The sequence below is a fragment of the Diachasmimorpha longicaudata genome, chromosome 13 (assembly GCF_034640455.1).
Source record: "Diachasmimorpha longicaudata isolate KC_UGA_2023 chromosome 13, iyDiaLong2, whole genome shotgun sequence".
NCBI lineage: Eukaryota > Metazoa > Arthropoda > Insecta > Hymenoptera > Braconidae > Diachasmimorpha > Diachasmimorpha longicaudata.
In genome coordinates this window covers 365,778-390,519 of record NC_087237.1, presented here as the reverse complement: position 1 = coordinate 390,519, position 24,742 = coordinate 365,778, and the positions used below count along the sequence as shown (strand labels likewise).

General features: G+C 36.0%; 1 protein-coding gene and 1 long non-coding RNA gene across 15 annotated transcripts in view; one reads left to right on the top strand and one right to left on the bottom strand.

The window, feature by feature from the left end:
- Positions 1 to 23,744, top strand: part of LOC135168687 (uncharacterized) — a 30,279-nt gene extending 6,535 nt beyond the window's left edge. For 2 of the 5 annotated variants that reach the window (XR_010300081.1, XR_010300082.1), the window contains exon 4: positions 12,869 to 15,030. This is a non-coding gene — a long non-coding RNA (uncharacterized LOC135168687). Of the gene's footprint in view, positions 1 to 12,868; positions 15,031 to 22,655 lie in introns of those variants that run through there. The other 3 variants (XR_010300083.1, XR_010300084.1, XR_010300085.1) reach the window with 3 other exon arrangements.
- LOC135168684 (sodium-coupled monocarboxylate transporter 1) overlaps positions 1 to 24,742 on the bottom strand; it is a 42,532-nt gene that overhangs the window by 9,014 nt on the left and 8,776 nt on the right. For 2 of the 10 annotated variants that reach the window (XM_064133107.1, XM_064133111.1), the window contains exon 1: positions 5,527 to 5,544. The exons of 6 other annotated variants lie outside the window; for them this stretch is intronic. The gene's annotated coding sequence lies outside the window, so the exon portion shown is untranslated. Of the gene's footprint in view, positions 1 to 5,526; positions 5,545 to 15,849; positions 16,267 to 24,742 lie in introns of those variants that run through there. 2 more of the 10 variants (XM_064133110.1, XM_064133106.1) reach the window with 2 other exon arrangements.

Below are 24,742 nucleotides of genomic sequence, written 5' to 3'. Positions count from 1 at the left end.
TGAATAAAACTCGAGACGGGAAATTGAATAGAAGGAGATAATTGTTTACAATACCAGTTGGTTGTGGGAGGAAAATGAAATTTGGAGGGATAAATGAATACCGAAAATCTCCCCTGGATGAATAATTTTGTTCTGTGTGTGAATTGAGGCGTGAATGAATCTTGGAGATTGTTTACGACCGACCAAGTTCAATGACTAGGTTGGTTACCGCACACTCAGTTGAACGATGGGCGTGGGAGAGAGATAGATGCGGGGTATGGAGAGAGTGGAAACTGTATAACTTCACGCGATATAATTGAGAGGATTGAATTGAGTTATCCTACGAGGCGGACGACACGTACGTGCTTCATCATCGCTCATGGTTCCGTATTCGCAGTTGAGATAATTAAGATTCGCACTGAATATCTTATATTTGTTTGAATGTTTCAATCGCAATGAAAACCATGTATTGTATCCGTCTCTCTGAAGTAGAAGATGCCGTGTTTTCGAATTTCGAGATTCGAGAACCGATTGTTTCTTAACCGAATTATGAGAATATCCATCTTCTTAAGTAAAGTAATACCAAGTGTCAAAAGGGCCATATTCTCGGAATGTAATTAACGAATTGGATAATCGAAAATGATTGAATGTAAATCGTGGTCTGTATCAAATTGCGAGAGATTTATATGAAATTATTCTCAGAACTGCAAAAAAACAAATGTCTGGACAAAATAAAAATTTATTTGATGTTTAAATGAATTAGAACCTGAAATTCATTACTCACGTGTGAAATTCCAATGATCAATGATTTGTATCCTGAGGGATTAAAACCCTGAATTATTGCTTTGACCACTCAAAATGTGGAAATATACTTCAAGTTTTGTCAAATTTTTGTGTTTTTATCCATTAATTTATCATCTGCTATTCCCCAAAGAGACTCCGAAACCACCGCAGAGGGTATTTCCATAAAGAAGATTGAAAAAATATCAAATGTTGTTCCCCGTCGGTTGTGAAGACTATCGATTTAGAAAAACTGACGAAAATTTCTAAAAAAGACTCCATCAATATTTTATCATCTCTGTGTCACCCCAACTTATTCACCAAGCACTCGTTCACTCTACTGAAATGATTTTTCATTTTCGAAAAGAAAAACATTTCGTAAACTTCCTTTTTCCCGAAGCATTTTCTGAATTCACCCCACGAGAAGTGAATCTATTTTCGAAGAGGACCTTGATGGAACAGTTTATCCCCTCCAAACCCTCGTATATTTTCTATCGAACACCGACAACTTGAACCAAGAAAATAGACTTCAGAATATCTTGCATTTAACTATGAAAGTTTCGTTACAAGAGAATCTGGTAGTTTTTCATAAAAAAAATTAATCGACTGTTATTTGAAATCAATTTCAAGTGGATCGGTTGAAACTTTAACGTCGGTGGTTTTAATTTAAAGTTTGAGAGCCAGTTGCACCAAGTAACGAGGTGATAGTGATAGCTAGATGCTGCAAGCTATTCTCTTCAGAGTTTTTCATCTACTCATTTCACCTTCAACTCGCCCTTCTGCTCCCTACTATCCTATTGAGTTTGCAAGGATTTCCTCACCCTCGAGAACAATAAAACTTGTTTACCCGTATTTTTAATGAGCCCACGAATGAGTCTGAGACGTGATTTCAACGACTGTCCATTGCACGTGCCAGTCTAGGGTGTAAAATATGTAGAGAATCGCTCATTGAATGAGAAGAGTAACTTTATTAGAAAAAGAAATCAGTAGCGAAGTGGTAAAACGTTTTCAGTCGAAAGACAATTTTTGTGAGAAAGTGGAACAACTGATTGTGTTGCAGGGTTTTACTCCACAGGCAGGTTCACCTTCTGTTAGCAACTATTTATTTAATTTTAGGGAATCAGCTCGGAAATTTGTACACAATCAAAGAATCAAGTCGACTTGAGCCTCATGCTCTTGAGCTTCAATGGAGTTATGTCTGCTTGACAGACCTGGCGCTATAAAATTAATTGTAATTTAAGAATTAATTGATGAAGAATTTTTAGAAAATTTGTTCCTTCATGACCAATTGATATAGTGATATTTTTACATAAGGATAAAAACTAGGGGGAGGTAGAGCAACAGAATAAGTATAAATAAGGTGTTTGGCTAACGCAAAGAGATTCGTTTCGAGAACTGAGCGATAGGCGATTTAATTGGAATCTTTGAAGCGGAATCTGTGTTCATGGAATCCTCAGAAGACGAAGCAATGTCTGAGTTAGTTAAAGGGCACCAAATTTGGCCATCAGTGGTCAACCCAGTACTACTGAGGGTATTTTTGGTGCATTTTTTACGAAAATTTATTGTGTTTTTCAGCGGATTTCATAGATTATTTTCAAATTATAAAAAAAGGCTGTATATTTTAGGGACTTTGTTTTTTAAACTACGATTTTATTTGAATAGAGATAGAAAAGAAGTTCCAAACAAAAGTATTCTTTATGAAAAACAAATCTTTTTTATCAACTTACCCATCCACACTGAAAAAGCTAATCGTAAAATACGATATTTAAAACGTAGATTACGATTTTGAAATCGTAAGTTACGAGTTGCTATGTCATAAATTATGATTTTAAAAACCATAAATTACGATTTCACCCTGAACATGAAAAATGAAGATTTTACGCAATTTCCACGTTTTGTGACTTCTGAAAACTCCCCGTGACGTGTTTGAATCTTCCTCGAACTAATCGTCCGATTCGAATTTATGGAATGGCAATCGGTGTGTCATAATGGAGATTATAATCCTTTTTCTTTAAAAAATACCCGAAAAAACGGTGAAACTCCGTTTTTTTGCTAATACAACCATCATTCATCAAAAAATGATGGAAATGCAACTCAGTAGTTACTGAGTCTCTCGATGGAAAGTTTAAAAATTTTTGTATTTCGCAATTTCTGAAATATTCCAATTATTCTAATTTTGCGCCAATTGTTATAAATTAATTGGTTCAACTGTCCAAAGATGATAAATAAAAAAATATCATTACAAATAATGAAAATCGACGAACGAAAATGCGAATGATTGTTGGGAAGTTGTAGGTACGACCTGATAAGGGTCAAACTCAGTTCTGGCGAGTGTTGGCCTGAGACTAGCAGCATTGGACCAACCCTGGCCCGTTGCTCAGTTCCTATCAGAGTATCATTTCTACCCAAGATGAGAGCGCACTTTAGCGCGCGATTAACTAAAGTTTCTTTTGATTTCACGAGCCCATTGCGTGCCAAAAGCCGTGCAGCAATCTTTAAATAGAAAACCTGTGTAACTTATCTATCCCTGAAGAAAATAAGTAACCATGAAATTATATATTCGACTTCCACGTGGGTAAATATGTAATTTAGAATTTCTTCGAGTCCGATGAAAGTAAAATTATTTCTAATTTTAGACACCGTTTCGCTAATCTTTCTTTTTCTTCTCATCAACTTCCTGAAGTGTCACAACAAACTTTACGAACCTCAACAGTTCCTCATCCATGACACGAAATTGTCGTTGATATTATACCGTTGGAGCAGACTTACCGATGCGAATATTACTTAGCTATTGACATCTGCTCTCGTGACTGACACCACATTTCAGAGATATTATTTTTTTCCATTTCGCTTCCATTACATTGAAACTTTCATTTTGTGCGGATATTCGCTTACCTCCTGCTACAGTTTCTCTCGTTTATATTTCTTTCTGTAATGATGTCTTGATGAGTACGGCCAAAAGATGATTTGTACCGAAAGAGTGACATTTCATTCCATTTAGCAGAAGATAGCGTAAGGATCTCAACTTTCAGAGGACGTTTGGGTGTATTCCCCTCGTTTAAATAGTCATGAGACCGAAACTTTGTCGCCCCTAGCCTCTTCATTAAACGCATGAGATTAAATAATATTGTAAGGAAAGGAGACTTTATGATGCAGTAAATAAGTGTTTCGGAAAAGAATTTAGGGTAAAAAAAAAATACAAAAAGGATTCAAATGTCCGTGGGCTATAAATGCAGTTCAAAAATGCAAATATGTACCAACAAATCACTTGACAGCTCACTCAGTTTAATGTTCAATGTTCCAATCAATTTTTTCATCGACTTAAAATTGTTCAATGATAACATTATAAAATTGATAACACATGCATCTAAAAGTTCCAAGACGAATTATGATGAACATTCCATAGTGGACATTCCAAAAATGATAATGAAATTTTCCACGCGTACAATTTTCAGGTGATTTGATAAGACCTTGATTTCAGTGAGCACAATGTCAAGGTCCTCATGAGGCACGTGAGAAAATTCCCGGGAGTATATAAGCACAATCATGGGTGGAAATGTAATTCTCTTATCGGGAATTGGGATCAGAGCTGAATGTAGAGAGTGCTCGAGATTCGTTCCTTCACCCCACCCTCCCTCCCCCACCGGTCGTCTATCGTTCTCGCTATCATATTCTCGCTCGTAGGAATAGATCGAACTAATTATCGGGTTTGGATTTTGTGGATCTCGTATGTCGGAGATTCGATTATGTCCTCAGAGTGAATATTCTCAGTATTCCACAGACATTTGCGAAATTTCTGGGTGATAATTGCACACCGTAATTGTTTTTGGACGGACCTACAATAACAACTCTATCCCACACAAGTCTGTAATTGATTTTCGTGATAGATTGGTGCAGTTTACCGAGTTTTCGAACCAACGGCTAATGATAATTGAATACGAGGATCGAAGGTATTAGGGCAGAGAACCACTAATTTCATAAATATCATTTCATTGAACTTTCGTTGGATTATTATAATTCATTTCCACTTTTTACGTTATGTCACATTTGAAAAATTATAGTTTTTGCCAGTTATTGAAATTTTTTATTCCACTAGTGAGGATATACTGTATATCCACATCAATATCTTATCAATATCTTCGAATTGCCATCCTATATTATTCATTCTACGAGAATGCATGGATTTTAGCAGGTGACGCTTTGATAAATTCTCATTTTTTTCCTCTTAAATAGGAAAAGTAAAGTTTTGAGCTGTAACTTTAGTGAATAGTTCTGTTTTACATCGAAATACATCAAATCACACTTAAGTTCATCCCTGACTTATCACCATTATCACTAATTATCACCATTTTTCATTACCTTATGGGATATTTTGATAAAAAAAATGAGGTGGCGTACTTTCGTTGAAAAATTCATGCATCGTATGCTAATGTGAAAGTCTTATGGTGATCTTTGGTTCTAATTGTGACCAATGACCAATTATTACCAATTTTTGCGCAATATACAAATCACACATTTGGTATGATGCAATCTAGCGAGCGTCTGCCTAGTGTCTTTAAAATTCCGGAAAAGGTACCGAAAAATTTCCATTGATGGGACATCATTTAAAAATTCACCCCTCCGGAGTGGGTTTCCGTTACCCCTTAATATCACTGTTTGATAAGACAAATATTATGAAAATATTTCACAAAACTCTCTACAAGATTGCACTCCAATAATTATTGCACTTTGTGATAAGCTGATAATATCGAACGAAAATTTGCTTACAAATTCGAAACCTGAATTTAGCGTTGTGCCTGGATAGTTCCTCTTCGAAACCTTCCTTGATACTGACTCATTATGATTTTTGAATTCTGTTCTTCACGTACAGTATTGAGAGAGAGAGAGACACGCCGAGAGGAAGAGAGAGAGAGAGAGAGAGAGATTGCCCTGCAAAGAGAGGGAACTAAAAATTTTCCATTGGTGGCATGATTTGAAGGCGTGGAAATTAAGAGCTCGGCAACATCCGTCAAAATACGCTGGGTCCTTCATCGAGGCCCGAAAAAAAGAGGAGCAGGTCAGGACAGATTTTGGGAGTACCTTTACGGCTTTTAACGAGTTAGGTTAAAATCCCTGAACGGTAAATTTTCGTGAAATTAATTTTATTGTACGAATGAGCTAACAAAAGTTTTCTGGATGCAAATTTTCGGATTTTACGACTTCTACGTGCATAAACTCAACCGAGAGAGATTAAAATCCTTCGAATTTATTTATTCTCCTGTCGTTTGCCGTGAGAAAAAATATGTCTGCCATGAAATTATTTTCGAGGGTGAGGATTTCCTTCAAACTTGAGAACTGCATTATTGGAAATGGGATTATTTAGAATAATACAAAATTGTGAATGAATTGAAGAATCAATTCTTCTCGGTTTTCTACGCTCGCAAGGCACGTCTGTTTCGGTTCATTTCCTCAAAGGAAATTCCTTACTGAAGTGACAGGAGGGGTACAACAGCCTGGAGCGGATGACTCACATTAACAAAAGTCCCACTCATGCAACTGTTTAGACCCAAGAAAACAGAGCATCCAACCATACTCCAAACTCCTCAGAATTGCCATCCATTAAAGTGTTTTTCGACCTGAAGTGGAAACACGAGAAAGGAGGAAATATAAAATCGTACAGTATTTATTCACGTTAATAGAAGACGAATGTTTGTTAACTATTTTTCCAACGTAAACACCAACATATTTCTCAGTGCATGAAGTCCCTTACCACGTCAGCAGTGAATTAATCGGTTCGAATCCCGGTTTGGATGATACATTTTTTCAGTAAAATTTGGGGAAAAGTTTGTACTTTGATCCCTTATAAGCGGGAGGAAAGAAGAGATTTCTATGGCGCATAATATACCAGTTATTTATTTATCTATTTATTTATTTATATTTTGCACTCATTTCCAAATATACTATTTTGAACGAAGCATTTTTGGTACATGAAAGTATTTCAATGGCCACCGTAAACCTATGAATACACAGACATAAATACGCAATGAAAATTACGGAACGCTCTGGCAAAAATTCCCTTTCAGTTCTGTCAAATTTTCCTCCACTAGATGTCGCTCCAAATTTTTGGAAAATTTTTGTTGAACATTTTTCTGTGTATTGTAAATACGTGACCACTGTCGATGCCGACAGGGTTGCGTTGAGACGCAGTATTTTTTCGGCGGATCTTAATCGAGATGAATATTTTTAGCGGTAATTGGGGCTTTTTATGATTAGTATTCCTGATAACAGGGTTACTAGTTTCGTCAAGAAACAAGAAAATTATTGAGGTGTATGAGATGATTGAAGCTATTGTCAATAGTATGACAATAATAGTTTTTTTCATCACATGACTGCTTTACTGATAATATCAAAAAATTAAACCCACTTATCAAAACCACGAGCTGACATAAATCACATGAATCCCGGCAGCATAACCCGCGGTTCAAAGTGCCCGATAATGTAAATCAGAAAATAGCAAACCTCGTGATCGTCGCTTCAAAATTAATTGCTAACAATTCACGGTACAAACAGACAAGCCACATGTTTATTTCGCTTACTTAATCAGCTCAACGAGATACGATATATTGGCCTGGTTACATCCTCGTGATTCATGACATGGAGTTTGACGAGCCAGAAAAAAATATTAATTTCAAATATTATGTATCGGTAATAACGATAATAATTGATGTTCAATAATAACATATAATAACCATGAAAGCTGCCTTTCAAATATTTAAAAAGGATTGTTTAAAAGTTGATTACAGGGCAAATGGATTTTCGAGATAATTACAATGTTCCCGCGCATAGAAAAAAGTCAATAAATAAATTTTTGTAAAAAAGGTGATGATAAAAAATTTGGGTAGTGGTTTGTCCTGAAAATTTTTAAAAAATAAGTAGAAATAACAAAGAGGGCTAAGCAAAAAATTAGTATGATGAAAAAACTTGTTGGGGGAAGGCCAAGGTTCTTGCCGCGGAAAAATTTACGTGTAAAATTATTCAAGTTAACAGCATTGGCGATTTTCGATGAAAAAAGTTGTACAATTATTCAGAAAATAGAAAAAGTTTCCGAAGACTAGAAACATCAAAAACTGATTAGAATAAGTGGTTTTCTCAGTGGATTCTCAGAATTGAAGTCATCATCATGTCAACATTTCCTTGGGCATGGAAATGACCTCTTCAGTACAACTTTATTTTCGTTGTCTGAATTTTCAATACTTTTTTGTATAGTTGATGACTCTACAGTTCTTTATGCAGAATCATGATTCACGCATCGGGGGGATTACTCTTGGGATTCTATTTTAGAATGTTTTGATGAATAATGGGCGCAGGAATACCAAAGACATCAGGATTGTCTCGTTTAGAGATTGCGAGACAATAAACAATTCCAAAGATTTTTTCATTTGAATAGAATTAATTTCCGCTTTAAAATGAGCTACGTTTTCACTTGAGAAATTGCATTCTCTGCACTGGGATAAAAATTAGTTTAGCGAAGGACTGATATTCTAGACAGAAGAAAATGTCTTTTTGAAAAGTATTCACCCAAGAAAAATATTTCCCAGACGTCAAGACTTAGTTTCAGACATTATAGTTATACCGAACGATCAAGTATTATACTGTCCAATTGTTCATGACCTTGATGAAAAACTGATTATTTTACGAATTTCCTAAATTCGTGATTTTTTTCAGTGACATCATTCAGAATAATACTAAATATTGATAATCGTTACTCAACTGTATGCCAACATCATTTGTTGATTGATAATCCTATAGTTTGATATGACTCGCATGCCTGGAATTGTATTTGGTTCACCTGGGAGTAACGGCTCTCAAGGTATACGTTCCAAAAGAGATATTTTCTTCTGATAACACAAAAAATAACTCGAATCAATTATGTTTTATACTTAATTTAATTATACGTATACGTTGTACATAAAATAAGTATGATAATATACTATAATATAGTATTATACTTATTTTAAATACCTTTAATTAATTAATCCGAGTTAATTCAAGTATATTCAATTTTCAACGACAATATTGAGAATAAAATCCTTTTCTGACGAAGCTGTTGTCGTCTGTGTATAGATTAGATGATTCAGAGACGTGCATCTTCAATGCATTTTCGCAATGCTTTAAAAATGACAAAAACATGGTTCTATTAGCGTTTATTTTCTAATGAACTGAGTAATGCTAATCGGTCATTACGCTCTCCCCCGCCCCCCCGTTTTGATTGCCTCCTTTTCATAATAATATCGTTGCTCTTAACTTTGTTTGATGGATCAGCGAATTTGGAGAAATGCTTCGTCCTAGTTAGTAATCAAATAGTTAGAAATTGACAATGGACAGTTGTTTTGAAGATGCTAAGTGTAAAGTGAATTGACAAAGAGTGAATTGTTATTATATTTGATTCGAAATTTTTCCCTTAGCTGCAAGGAGTTAAGTGCACACATTAATGTTAAACGTGTGTTACATAATCTTGGGAGGCATTGCTTTATCTATTGATGAGGTAATAAAGTGGTGTGAAAATCAATTGGTTATCGACTTTACCATTGAAAATCCTATACATTTGGAATGAGTATAAAATATACTTATGTTTAGTATATTTTATGCTAAATCTAAGTATATTTTGCACGTAGGTTAAGCATATAATTTATATTTAAATCAAGTACAAAATATACTTAATTGAATTTTTTTTCTGTATCGTATTTATGGAAAGAAATCTGAAATCATATATTCTTGAGAAATTTTTTTTTCTCAGTTTGTTCCACGATGATTATATTTCAAGAACGTATTTGAGCAGGCATTTTGCATTGAGAACTGGTGGCAATGACTTCGCATAGTTCATAAACATTAATGGTATATCTGAGTGATTAAAAATCTTATATGTTCACATTTCTGTAAACGCCTGCTTGGCTAGTGCAAATATGTTGTGACAGTGATTCCATAGATTACTCTGTTTACTTCGATGAGCTTTCACTAATCCTCTCTGTTAATAAGCATGCAGATATTACGACACAAATTTTCATAAACTTCAATGTTTCCATTTACTTTTCTGAGCTATATCTATGTGGACTCGAAACGAATTTTTTTTCTTCGAAAAGAGTTCATTCCACATCGTTTGTGTCCACTAGCATAGGTCGTCTGCTTGTATTTTTTTTTAATCAGCCAATTCAATGGTTCAACAAAATTTTAGCTCACATTTTTCGTCCTGTTTTGAAATTTTGATCGTGTGCTGAGGAAACAATTTTTTTAGGAGTGTACAGTCACTTGTATACATCACTTGTTTCAGCTAGATTTTTTGAAATAGTGGTCTCCATTGTCTACATACAGGATAACCTAAACATGCAGGTTTGCACGTTCATATAAATTTTTCAACATGTGTGGTTTTTTCGTCAAAAACCCTCTACACTCGATAACTTATTTTCTCCTGAATTGAATTCAATGCCTCTGTCGTGAAAATTACAGATCAGCTACAACGTAGTTGTCGTCCTGCTGAACTTTCATTCAAAGGTTGCCTTTTTCGCATTTTTTCAATTTTATAATTTGTTTGCGTGTGGGTAATATATATTCGGTGCAAATGAGCAAAAATGTGTTTTTCAGTCACTTTTTTCGCTCATGAATATTGATGTAATCGTACTTTCAGTTGATTAATTAATCAGCGAGAAATTTATCGACTAATTTGCTAACACAACCTTGATAATTTACAGGATAACGTTATCCAAGAGTAAGGAACTTTTGTTCCAGATACGTTTCCATATTTGATGATAACAACTACTCATCATAAAAAAAAATAGCTGTCGTAGTTAATGTTTCGTGACAGTAAATGTTGTTTAACTCGTAGATATCCTCCTAATAAAAAAAAATTATTTTTTGTCGTATAAATAAAAAATTATTGTAAAACGTATCAGACAATTGGATAACGATGTCGTGATAATCCGCCGAAGAACGTTGTATCAGTATAAAGAACTATTGCCCTAGAAAGCTTTCCGAGTTTGTCAACAAAAGCCCGGGTTGAAAATTCCAATGGCTTTCCGACTCGTCAAGGCTTGAATCACATGGCAAATATTTGCCAAAAGTATCTAACAGCCTGACACTAATCAACTCATTAATTATCACTTGGTTAGACAGTCTGAACTTATTTTTCCCGCGTCTGCGAGTGCGGCAATCGAGATACCCTGGCTCTACCAATTCACACGACTTCATCGCGTGAACATTGTTTACTCGGGCTTTGTTTTTTCACTGACTAATAAGCTTTCCCCATCTTATCATTCACAATGCAACGCTCTGGGAAGCCTAAAAGTCTGTTGAACGAAGAATAACAGCTGGTGATACAAAAAAAATATGATAGGCACGCGTATTACGGCATCCCCTGATGAATCATCACCACTTAATGTCAATTTCAATGGAATTTTTTTTAGGAATGCGGATCGTTTAAGGCGCAGCGGAATTTTGGGATTTTGGCCATCACTTATGGTACTGCCCGAGTTTTCAAATACAAAGAAACAAGTTGTTAACTCGAATAAGGTTTACCTGCACTCCTCTGGGAAAAAAACTATAGTTTTGCCAGTCATATTTCTGTCGGAAAATTAAAGGTCCAAAATATTTGTTCCAAAGGTCGCTTTAAATTATTGACAGGAGAATACTTAATTGACAAAATTATATTGTGTTCTTAGTGTCTTCGTTTTCGATTACCTGATAAAACTGTCTCAAAAGAAAAAAAAGTGAAATGATGAGAATGAAAACATTCAGTTTACACCTGTTGATTCTCCAATTCCCATGTGTGTCATGCGACTGTTGATGATATGTGACACAGTAGGTATCCGACGATATGATATTGAGACAACCGAGTACGACTCAACGAGTCCCAGAAAGCCGTTAACCCATCATAAATTGTCAGATGTGCGCAAGTACAGAGAAAACAGAGAAATATCAGACTGTTATCTAGGTAAATAGGCAAATACACCCAAAGCATCGGAGCATGACCTAGGTGGAAAAAAACCGCTCGAAAATTTCTGAGCCACACCGAAAATTTATGAATAATCCTAGAAATTGTGAAAATAGAAAAATTACTCATTTGAACTCAATAATTGTGTTCATTTACAAAGTACACCGTTAGAAATTATATAAGATTTACTGGAAAATGGGGAAAAACGGAGTTTTCTAGTGCGAGCAATGGAAATTTTTTCGGTTGATTGAATTCCAAAACCAAATCACATGAAATTCGATTTTTTCCGAAATTGTCAAAGAGTTAATGAAGTGAAAAACCAGAGGTTTTATGGGTTTTCAAGTTATTAGAGTAGAAAATCAACGAGAGATTGAATTTATCGAGGTTGTTATGAGTTTACAATGGAAAATTAAACACGACCAACATTTTCGTGATTCGGTACGTAAAATGCAAGAGAAATTTTACTAGTGTATTGAAGAAAATCTATTTTGATAGTTTATCTTGTGTGGAATTAGAAAAGCCGAAAATGGAGTGTTACATGAAAAAACATATATGTATATATATGTATAAACCGACGGTTTAGAGTGAAAGACTAGTGTACTACGGATCCGGGTTCGATTCCCGGCGACGACCGCCAAAATTTGTAGCATTCTAATCGCACAGCTTAACTACCGAGTGGTAGTCTCATCAAAGAAACGACTCTCCCTGGGCAGATTTTTTCTTCAGAGTAAGGTTTTCCCTCGTCCTTCGGTAAATACGATACAGGTGGTTGGAGTGGGATGAGAACAAATCGTAAAGACCCGAAAGGGTATATGAATAGAAAAACATTTATATATAAGAAATTATATAATATGTATATATAGCATATATAATATATCACTATATCGTATGATACCTTAGCAAAATAAAAGGGTGACGCAAAAGGTCACGCGCGTTTTTTAATAAAGTAAAAATGGCATTGAGTAAATTCAGCTGAGCCAAAGCTCTCAAAATTTCCGCGTTCACTAAGGCCGAGACAATCGCTCGAAAGCATCATCTCGTGATGTCTCGAAGTCTCTCGCAGCATCACTAATGTCGTCCTCGACGTCGCAATGGGTTAACTGAAGAATGTCAGAAGGGAACTAATTTTTTGTTTTTTTTTTCCAGTGCAATGAATCGTTGCAGAAAAACCACTTGTTTCCAATTGCGGGCATCATGCAGAGACAGCGTGGCCGGGCATTATACGAAAACCTCTGACAAAACACAGTCGTTATTTACGATAGTAACCATTCGAAGAAAAACACAGATGAACCATTGGCTGTGTCTGTGTATATGTTTAGCGAATGGGATAAGTAGAAGGAAAGAGAATGAAAAGAAGTAAAAGAAAATCAATGTGTGCATTAAAGTTGTGGTGTAGGAGACTCGTTTCACGTGGCTGTTTCAGCCTCAATGACCTTTGGATTCGACTGTCGCACTGACAATTTGAGAATCCACGACTGTTGGCAAGTATCCAAAGTCATCTGATGGGACGATTATTGCTGTAACACAGGGGAATGAGAAAATAAACACGGAATTAGCCCTTGAAAATAAATACCGTAAGTAACTCGATTGTCAAAAACAAGTTGACAAGTACATTTCTTTAATGAAGAAGTTTATTAGGGAGCCTATGAACTAATAATTTTTAAAAAGGTGCAGAAGTGTAGTGCAGTCAAAGCGATTGGCAATAAATTTTAATTATCGCGAATTGGTTCATTCACGTTATCTGTAGTGCAAGGCCCAGGTTTGTATTCACTATCGCTACAAACGTAACATTCAAATTAGACACCCGGAAGTATTGTCAGTTTTATGTCATGCAACTGTGTCAGTTCTTCAAGCAAATTGCAGGGTTATGCTGTTCTTTTTTTTTCATTAATGAATCACTAACACGAAAAATGAAGAAAATTATGGTCATCTAAGTACTGTAACCATGTTTTACCATTCAAATTTTGCAGGTTTAGATTTAAATCTTCAGGTTGGTTCGTGAAAATACATTTCGAAGCTTGGAGGAAAGTGCAAATGGTACTTGCAAAGAAAGATGTTGATATGAATTAAAATTTAAAAAAATGAATTCCGTGGGAGAGATAATAGGATTTCCAAAATTTAAACATCAATGCTTTTTAAAAATATTAGTATTATGTAAAATATCATGATATTTCGAAAAATGTCGTTATATAATGTTAATGACAAAATGACTAAAATTTTGGAGGCTGAAGATCATTTTTCAGATATTACATATTATATATGATATATACATATATTATTTGAACTATCAATGAAATTTAAATGTGAAATTGTTAACCAAAAACGTAAAAAATTGTTAACCATGAACGTAGCGTAGCCCGAATAAAGGATAGAGCCCCTCCAAATGTCGACGATTACAAAGCCGCCATTAGGGAGCAAAGGAAATAAAATGACGAGAGGAAATGTTTGCTCCACTTCCATAACACTAGAGGAACTTTGAAAAAGACAAGGGGGATATAATCTTATGAACGAGACAGAAGAAGTAGAGGGGTTTGAGAGGGGGAGGGGGGCTTTGATGATTCTCGTGATAATTGCCAGAGCATAATTAACAAGTGTCCGTACACTGGTTGTTAGCACTCGAGCAAACTTTGTGGTCTGGTGAGGAAGGAGGAGAAAAAAAATTGTGAGCTGCAAATCCTCGTGCAGATGCAGCAGAACTCGTAATCAACAGAGACCTTCATATTCTCTTTGCCCCTCAACGAAGAATTATCCGTAATAATTGCAGATGTTTCCTAAATACCGTGAAACTTAGTGTGGACTAAATTATTCCGTTTCCACTACAAATTTTTGTTTATCAATGCATCTTAATACTGATGAGAATTAGGCTCACATTACGATGGGAGGACATGAGTGATATTTACAGAGTATACTTTTCTAATTAACTGGAGTAGTTGATTAAATTGATCACTTCATTAATTACCACTGGGATTACAATTGGAAAGAAGTGATGTGAACCGTTCAATTACGGGGAAGTAATTAATCGTATCATTTGATCGCTGTTATGAGTGCCTATTTCCGTTTAACTAGTGATTAAACGGCCGAGCATTTCTTGTAATTTTTGATAGGGCGAGTGAACGGAAAAACCCCGGACGAATAATTAGTGTAGAAACCATTAGAATGGACAATTTATCTTGTGAGTCATTTCATTTCACCAGAGCCAGACAAAGATATTTCGAAGAACATATTAAACATTTTCATATTCCTCAAGTAATTAGCAGTTAGCAAGGAGACGTGGATGGATTATCTGAACAATAAATGTATTTTCATGAAGTCTAGATGCCCATACTATTACTTCAATGCTCGACTAGCGAATAGGAAGAGACATGCTTCAACATATCTCAACAAGCTAATACCCAATGATACTTGCATTTCCGTCAAGTTTGTTAACGTTTTAATTTTCACTGGATGTAATAGCACGCTTTGCATGCGTATTTTATGGTATGTGATGAAAGACAAAGCAGGATGCAATTTGTTTTTAGATAAACAACTAAAAATTTTTTGTTCAGTGAAATTACATAGCAAAAAAAAAGAGCGCATGTTTCGGCTTAAAATACCCTTTTAAAGTTTTCAATCTTCCTCTTAAATTTGCAGAAACCTTATTTTTCAAAACTTTTCAGGGCAAATCACTACACAAAACTTTTACTTGGTGTATTTTTTACGAAAATTTATTCTTGTTTTTTCGGCAAATTTCATAGATTTAAAAAAAGTTTTCCTATTTCATGGACGTTGTTTATGAAAATTGAATTTAGAATTCAATTGAATGGAGCTGATTTTCCATTTTACTTTTTTTTAATGTTCGTAGTCAGGCGCTTATGCTTTACTCTGTTTCTCACCTGCTCTTCTCCCTCCGAGTGGCGTTAAACGTTTAACGCTATCTACCTCCCTACCCCCTTTCTCCCACCCTTCAGTGAATCGTTAAGGGCTTAAAGGAACCCTTTCCAAAATCGCCTAAGAAGTTTTACTTAAAAACAAATTGTGACTGTATGATTCGGTCAATTGATGTTCTTTGACATTTAAAGTGTCATTGTTTCTGAACGTAAAGTTTTCCGCTCTCTCGCCAACTTGTTCTCCGAGGGAATGAAACATACCCAAGGCGCTGAGTCTCAGCGGATCTCCAGTATCACCAGTGGTGGGGTGTTCCCTACCACCTCCCTTTGGTTCTCCTTGTTATTGCACTCCCCCTGGCTCCCAGCGATTCACAAGTCACGTGCACAACTATCACGGGCGTGTCACGAGCAGGCGATCCGATAAAAGCCCAACAACTACGACTAATGCGAGACATGTGTATTCGAGTTGGGCTTCTGGTAAATGCCAATTACACATGTTTCGCCGCAACGCCATTAACCGCAATGTTTATGATATGATACTTTTCGTTTGAAAGTGTTTGCTCATGATTCCTCCGGAAAACTCTCGCAACCTGTATTTTACAGTTTGTTTTAGACACTATCTCACGGTTTATTTATTATTTGTTCATAATGAGAATCGCACTCAGACGCACGTGCTCCGCTTATGAGGATTCAAGTCAACTGCGTTCCATACGTAACTGGAAGGCTTGACCAGCATGAACAATGTATGTGTAGTGCAGATAAGCCAAAGAATTGATAAGTAATTGGCGTCTGGACGGGAGTTGATAACGCGACCGCGAAATCTCGCGGCACATGGCAGCTCCTTCCGCACAGTTTTGTTGAATAACTCAATGATTAGTCATTTTTATGTTGTAAATGCGTTATTATCACAGAAATACTTCTGTAATTATTATTTTTCAAATGTCCGTTCATTTTTAGTTATAAATAATTTATTTAAAATTCGAATCATCGAAATCTTCGGTCTAACGGAAAGGCCATGGGTTTGATTCTCTTTGCAGCCATTTTTTCCAAATAAAATCGTCTATATAATATATAATATAATTAATTATAACACACGCGATAACATATCATCTCTTTGACGAAACTACCCCTCGGCAGTGAAACTGTGAGAGTAAAAGTTACAAATTTTGACCGCCGTCGCCGGAAATTGAACTCGGATCCGTAGCACACAAGTCTAGTGCTCTAATCACACGACTAGTTTTTTTCCAACCATGTTTCATTTTAACAGTAGAAGCGATATCTACAGTTATATACAATTATATACAAAATAAAAAAAACAGATACATAAAAAACAATATTGCATAAGATATGACTTTTTCTCTTCAAACGCAGCGTACGGCCACTATCGTCGATGACATATAATATATTATATCAAATGATATTATATTATATATAATATATTAAGTGATTCGCAGTGAGTTACGTAATTTTTATAGAGCTTTACATACTTTTTATTCGACCCTTCGTGATTTGTATCGGATCATTTATACTCACGCAGGAATTACGGAGCCTCTGCGTAATTTGTACTGAATACTTCTCTCCACTCACACGTACAACGGGCAAAATAAAGTCCTTGCTATGGGATTGGATTCGTACGCACGTGAAAGGACGAGAGCGAAAAAGAATCATCACAATAAATCCAGCGTCCATTAGTATTTGATTTGACAAAATTTTTTCGGAGAGATTTTATCGCGACTATTTGGTCCCGGGGATTTTGTGCAGAGAAAATTTGTCCAACCACCTATTGAAAAGTAATTAATAATCAAAATCTCTTTCAAACGTTCACTATTTTGTAAGTTGTATGGAAAAAACTGTTTGAACTTGAATTGACAAACCAATCAATGTTTATACCAAGGAAATGCGATATCGCTCGAGACCTCAATGCATAGACATACGTGAATGTGGCTAGTGCTATAAATTAGCTCTCTCGGGCATTATCAATAGTGTGACGCGAGTCATTAGCAGCCTAACCATAAATAGACTTTCGTTGAACGGGACATTTATCAATTACACAAATAGAAATTCCATTGCTGCGAGTTTGACAAGTGGCCGATTAATCGGTACGATTAATATCCTTCGTTAATCACTCACGGTAAAAAGATTTCTAATGCAGCTGAATCCTAATTCCACTTTGTCTGTTCCTCGACGTCAAATGTGGTTGTCGATTCCACATTTGGGAGACAATGTTAGTTGAGCGCTTCGAAGCAAACAAATCGGATCATTCGAATGAGTGTTCACGGTGCGATACATTTGATTGAGTAAATTTATATCTGGTGAATTTCTGATTGAAAGAAGAGAAGGCTAAAATTAAATCTTGTTTCTCACTCTGTGCTTAAATTCAACCACAACAAAAGCGCGCTCCGTACACCTTATTTAAATTTCCCGCTTCGAAGACGTTGACCAATTAGGAAAAAGTCTTACGCATGAAGTTAGCCGATGGCTTATGTGGCTAACTTAAATTATGTGCTGGCGCTTTCATAAATAAGAAAGATATTGACGAACTATTTTATTACCGAGAATTCTGAGAAGTATGAGCTATGATATTTATGTGTTCTCTTTGATCTTAAACAGACTCGAACGAATAAGATCTATTATGGCGACGTCACCTAAAGTCCAGGATGTTGTATCTCTTTGTTCCTAATGTTAGTTCCTCTAAAGAATCGGCGACGAGAGGACGGCCCTTCCGAGTGATTAGAGAATAAAAAGTTTTTCAAGATCATTTTTCGTAGTTTCCTCGTTTTAAATTATCCCATTTCCAATAAACGTGTATTTTTGAAAAATTTTAGCCTATAAACATTTGATTCTATTTTGTGTTTGTTTGCACCACTTATTGTGGTCAGTAAGCGTTGCGTGGCTTTTAGCGGCCAAAACATAAAAGTAATGTTTCCTGGTTTTCTGTTTTGACGATAAAACAGATGACATACGTTCAATGCATGTTTCTTGTTCGATTTTTTTTAACAAAGAGGTTAATTCTATTTATATCGATGTTTGAAGAGCGTGACATTGGAGGGCTGCACAAGTATTATTCTAAAAAGGATCTGGATTATCCCTCATTGATTCAGTCGTCCGAGGCGGTCACTGTGAATTCAGAGGTCATTTAATTTTGAAATTTTCAATCATAATTTTCATAATTACAGAGCACTGTAGAGCGTGTTCCAGACCAAATACGCGCTCCGTGTGCTCTATTTGAATTTTCGTCGCCGTCCACGTCGAAAGCTTTTTGTAAACGGCATTTGAAATCGAAAATTAAACGAAATAATCTACCAAAATGTGAATTTGATTTTTATGTGTAAAAAAATTCTGAAAATATGCGTTCACCAAACGCAACATCGTTTTTACCAAATAGTTTTCTCCGCATGTGATTATCATTTCTGAATGGGTAATCCTTCATTCCCAAATTGATTCCTCAATTCATAACTGTTCATTCATTCACAGGACAATAAGAGATGATACAACTCCGAGTAATGTCACGGAACACGCAAATCCCCTGAATTTAGCATTTTGTTAACAATTTGTCGCTGAATATTACTGTCAGCATGTGAGTTGTTTCATCCGGTTATTAGCGAGGCGTTGCTACGTCAAACAGAAAATGAAAAACAATAATCATCGTGTGCATTATAGTCACGCTTTAATTATGCCCCTTGTCTTCTCATCCTTGATTTTTAGTTCTTTTAGCACATGGTAGGATTCTCCACAGAGGGAAACATTGTGTCATTCACGCGTGAATAATTTTGTTCGTCTGTGGTTGAGTCAAATTTATGAATTTATCACCCACGTACGTGCTACCAAGTTTCTCTTATTTTTCCCCTTCACTAATAGAAAAAATTCCTCTCATCAAGCGAATTTTATTTGGTTTGGTCAACTTTCAACTTAATGATACTTAAGTTAACTATCATTAAGTTGAAAATTTTCTAACGCAATTCATTGTACAATGAAGACTAGTTATCTCTCCTCTTAAATTTGATGGGAAAAAATTGAATTGCACTAGAGTTGGAGTTCTTTTCAATTATCAGAATAACAAGAGTACTTAATTTCTTGTCAAATAAAACTTTTCTTTTTCCCAGAAATTTTCTGATGCACTTGAGGACCAAAAATATTCTTATAGTTAAATCCGTGGTTACAGTAGTGATCAACATGGTTCTACGTTTTTTCACGGAAATTATAATTGAACGGAGAGATTCATATGATGAATCAGAGAAAAAATTATTACGTGGAAAAAACTGAGATTATAATGAGATATCGTCAGACTGGGAGAAGTTGATATTTCTTCCCCAGAACAACAACATATTCATTTACAATCACGGAATCACATGTTACAGCAATCGTACACAAATTGTGATATTACAAACTTCGTTCAATGTTATGTATGAAAAGCACAATTCAAAAATTGGAATCGTTCCAAGAATAAACAACCAATTTACTCGTTGAAGTATTTATTTCATGAGCACAAACACTCGATCAATTAAGGAAAATGAAAGATATTCGGCCAGATCCGGCCCTTTTGTTCCCTTCCCCCTGAGATTTATTTCAAATTAGTTGTAACAATTGGCACGCAACTCAAGAAAAAAATATCTCAATAAACATAATTTTTTCTATTAGTGCACTAACAGGGAAAATGCTCCAGAGAAAAAACAAGTTGTTCAGCCAGCAAATTCCAAAGGCGAGTGAGGGTCGAGAGACAATAAAAGGGAAATAGATTTTCAACTGGGGGAAAGTCCCGAGAGCGATGTAGTGCCCTCAGGACATAACCCTTTCAATGAATAATAAAAAAAATTGCAAAAGAGTGGACTAGTGAAAAACCGACGTCAGTAGGAGATTGGAGAAGTTTAACCGGAAAATACGAGGGTTTCCAGGGGAAGGAGGGAGTGCCGACGGTGGGTACACGCCAACGGTTAATTTGAAAAATAGATGTACCCAGGGTATACCAGGCAGCTTTACTGCCAACGATTTAATTAATTACGCAGCCATTCCCATGCGTTCACAACCCCCATCTAAACCGATTCGATCTCAGGTTCCGTGCGCAAACGAGGTCCAATACACTCACGAACTTCCCATTTCGCGATATTTCCCCGTACCACCCACACACTTGTCCACATCCGCAAAGTAGTTGAGATCTACTCCTGTATGTGTAGTGCAATGAGAATTCAATTTCAAACTATCCTTTCCCTTTTGTTACAGTTTCGTGCAATTGCATATTTTCCTTCTGTCCCTGCCCTCTATTTCACTAAACTACAAAGGAATTTATGGTGTGGAAAAATGCACAAATGTCGAGCAATATTTCATGAGGGAACAGATATGGAATATCCAATAATACATTTTTAATGGATTGGATTTGCAGGGCGATAATTACTCATTCGTGGAATATTTATTTTTATTGATTTTTAACGAAATTCGTTGCAAGTTCCTGGAAGAATGTGCCATTAGCCATTGCCCGAGGGTCTTTCGCCACGTATTTAGATATTATATAGATGAGCTTTGATATCTCAGGGTTTAACGACTGCAGTGGCTATAGAATTTATTTTCCCCAATAGAGATTCTCCCGAAATTTGTTGATTCGGGGCCATTCTGGGAACTAGGCAGAGGCGCCCCTGATATTGTTGTGAATGCCACCAGGTTTTTTGAGCCATACCGAAAGCAAATCGAAATGCATAACTGGACTAATTGACATTTTTTTTTTGGAAAAAAAATTGATGAGGATACATCTAATGAGTTACAAGATTTTCAAATTGATGTTTTGTTTCTAGGAAATACACTGACGAAACGTACGAGTTGTCCTTGACCCCAATTTTATTTTATTGGTCCTTGACTCCTCGTACCTTGTTGTTTTCTTTACGAATTGACTCGAAATTTAGTCTACACTCATACTACAAACAAATAATCGCCGTTGACAGAGGAAATCGCAGACCGATTCATTGACAATCGAATATACTACGATCAAGTATAAAATATCCTTAAAATAATTATATCATTGTATTTATTTCCAGTATAGCGGATATTTTTGAATCAAGTATAAAATATATCTGATTCAAATTGAAGACAGTATAGTCATCATTAGTTGGAGATCAAGTATTCGGAATATTATTTTATCTTACGAACGTTGATTGTCTCATTCATATTCCTCACGTACTTTATTCCTCATATATTCTAAACTCTTGACCTCGTATTATTTCCATTGTTTCTATAATAATACATTTTCAATGGATTGGACTTTCAGTACGTGAACTATCCTCTCGTGAAATATCGAATGTAAAATAAATGAGATTTATTATTCCAAGCTTGAATGTATTCAGTTGTTCCGTAATTTATTCGATGCAATCCTGATTTCACTCGGGTACGCCGTATTGTTTTTGTTAATACTCATAGCTTTTATTTACTCCAGCTCCATTCGAGCACTCAATCCTTCTCCCTCGATTTTCATAACAACATAAGCGCTTTAAAGCCAGAGAGAATTTTTTTTCAATCGCGAAACAGGGATTGGAATACAGAAGTATCTGCAATACCACCCACCAAATTATAAGCAAGTAATGGAGCAGTGAATTTCATGTAAACATCAGATTAATTCCTCCTTATCAGTGCCAATACAACCCTCATCTGCGGCATATTACTTTTCGATTCATATCCCGTTCAGTCTTTTTCTTATTTTACATACCTCGATACTCAAATTTGATTATCATGTGTGGCGCGATTTAGTGCAGGCTAGGCTCAAGCTATGATAGTAGTCTAAAAACAGGTTTGGCTTGCCTTGGCGCAAGCCTGGTCCAGGTTTGGTTCAATTGTTAATTCCTACCTGAGCACCGAACCCACCTTTCTCAGCAATAAACCAACCTAAGTTGATAATCAACTCGTGAAATATGACATGCAAAATGAATAAAATTTGGGAAAAGTACAACTGTAAATTAAGTTTGAGTTCTTCCGTAATTTATTTAATTGAAGTCGGATAGTTACCCATTCATATCGCATTGCTTTTATTAATCCCTACATAATTTATTTACTCAAACTCCGCTAATGCACGCATTTGTTTTTCACAGTTTTCACAAACATCACTAGCAGTTCAAGCAAGAAAATCAAATTCACCCGGTGTCCACAAGTTGGAGCTCTATTCCTTCAACTCCCGTGTTTTCATTCTTACGGCTTCATTATTTCTCACTGGCTTGTCGATACTTTATGTATTTCGTTGGAAGTTGAACGGCAACTCGTGGAACATATATCGAGAACGACCAGAGTCAAATTGTATATGTCCCTCTGCTATCAACGTCGACATGCCCATGTTCAGGTACCAAAACATGTGTGTTGTCACACTGGTAAGTTATGGGAATGAATAGAAATTTTCCCAACATCTACTAGCCTGAGGGACAAGCATTTCACATGTACAGAAATTGGTGGAAGAACAGAGGATGCAATTTGTTGTATTTTAATGATTAAGTATCGAGTAAGTTGCATTAAGTCTTTATTCGTGAAAGGCACTCAAAGTAACTTGGGCCTAGCGTGGGATATGCTGGGCGTGAAACATTGGGCCAAGCTTGGGAAGTTCAACCAACCGACATAGGTCCACCATTATAAAGCAGGTCTAATCCAAACTAATCTAAACCGAAGTCTGGTATCAGCCAGGCCTTGTAATTAAATGGAATGAATCAAAATTGACGCATTAATTTTTTTTCCATTCATAATATGGTTATAAAAATCTGCTATCAAAGACTTAAACATTATGTATGTAGAATGACTGATTTTTGTGTGGAATGAAAGAAGGACAAATGTGGGTATGAGTGAGATGAAAGTATCTCGCCAGAATGTATAAACCTAGATGGTAATATTTTAACGATTTAGAAAGATTTGGATGTTTATATGAATGTGTCGAATGCCTGTTGCGTGGTAGAAGAAAGAGCCATTGTTAGATTAAGCGGGAGAGAGAAATGATTTTTGGGAATGAGTGCGACGTGTGTGGTATGTCTTTGTGTATTTATGTGTGTCGTATGAGTGGAATGAGTTTGAGAGAGAAACAGTGTGCCAGAGTGAGAAGGAAAAATATAATGAACAAATGTGTATGGATGGTGCGAGAAGACGAGGTATGGGTCAGTCTGAGGATGAGAGTTGACCAGCTAAGATCGTGGATCTTTATTATAACCCATTTAATTTTTATTATGAATAAATATTTTAAGTTTAATAAAAATTATTGCTGTCCCCTGTACCCTGATCCTGCATGTATAAAAAACTTCGGATTGCATACATTAAGTCGTGGCGATTCCTTAATTAAAAAAAAATATAAAATACCCGACTCCAATCCATTTTCCATAATTCTATGACTCCATTGGCATCACCATCGGTTGAAGCCAGATCCATGTTCGGAACTGCCAGGCTCCACAATTTAGAGTCAACCAAGCTCGGCCCTATTGTCAATGCTTGGCAATACACCGTGACAACGAATCACTTGGTAGAGTGAGCCTCATTTTACTTCCATTCCAACATGCGAATAATTTTAACAACTGATGTTGTTTAAATAACAGCTGCAACTTTCCAATGTTGATGACAAACCCTTCAAGCAAGTTTATCGTAATATCGTAATATGATTTACGCTCATATCTGGGCTCATTGTGTCGCGCATCCGGGGAATTCGTAGTTGGATAATCGGGGGAAAATGTAGCTCGGAGAGAAACGGTTAACTCGCTAAGTTGGGAATGCTAATTTCCCATTCTTTTCGGATGCCATTGGATTTTCAGCAAAGTTTTTCACTCCAACGATTTGCCGACGCTCTTGGAATGCTTCTCTGCTTGATGCCGAGGGACAAAAGGATGCGGGCGAAGGTCGAAAGGACATATATTGCTACTGTTGTTCTTGACACTGTGAAACATTTTAATTCAAGGAAGCGAGAACGTTCGTGCAACGCAAAATACGGAGATTAAAGGAAAGGAAGATCAAGGAAAAATTATGATTCAATTATAAACATTGGTCGGCAAAGTCTCGAGATGTTTTTAGCTCATGACTTTAAGTATATCGTTAGAATGAAGCGCAATGAATTTTATAGCATTGCTGAGATGATACTTCTCGTGAATTCCTAGAGTCGATTAATGCATTATTTAATGCCTCGAAGTTTAATGAATTGCGATTCAGGAGAAGAATG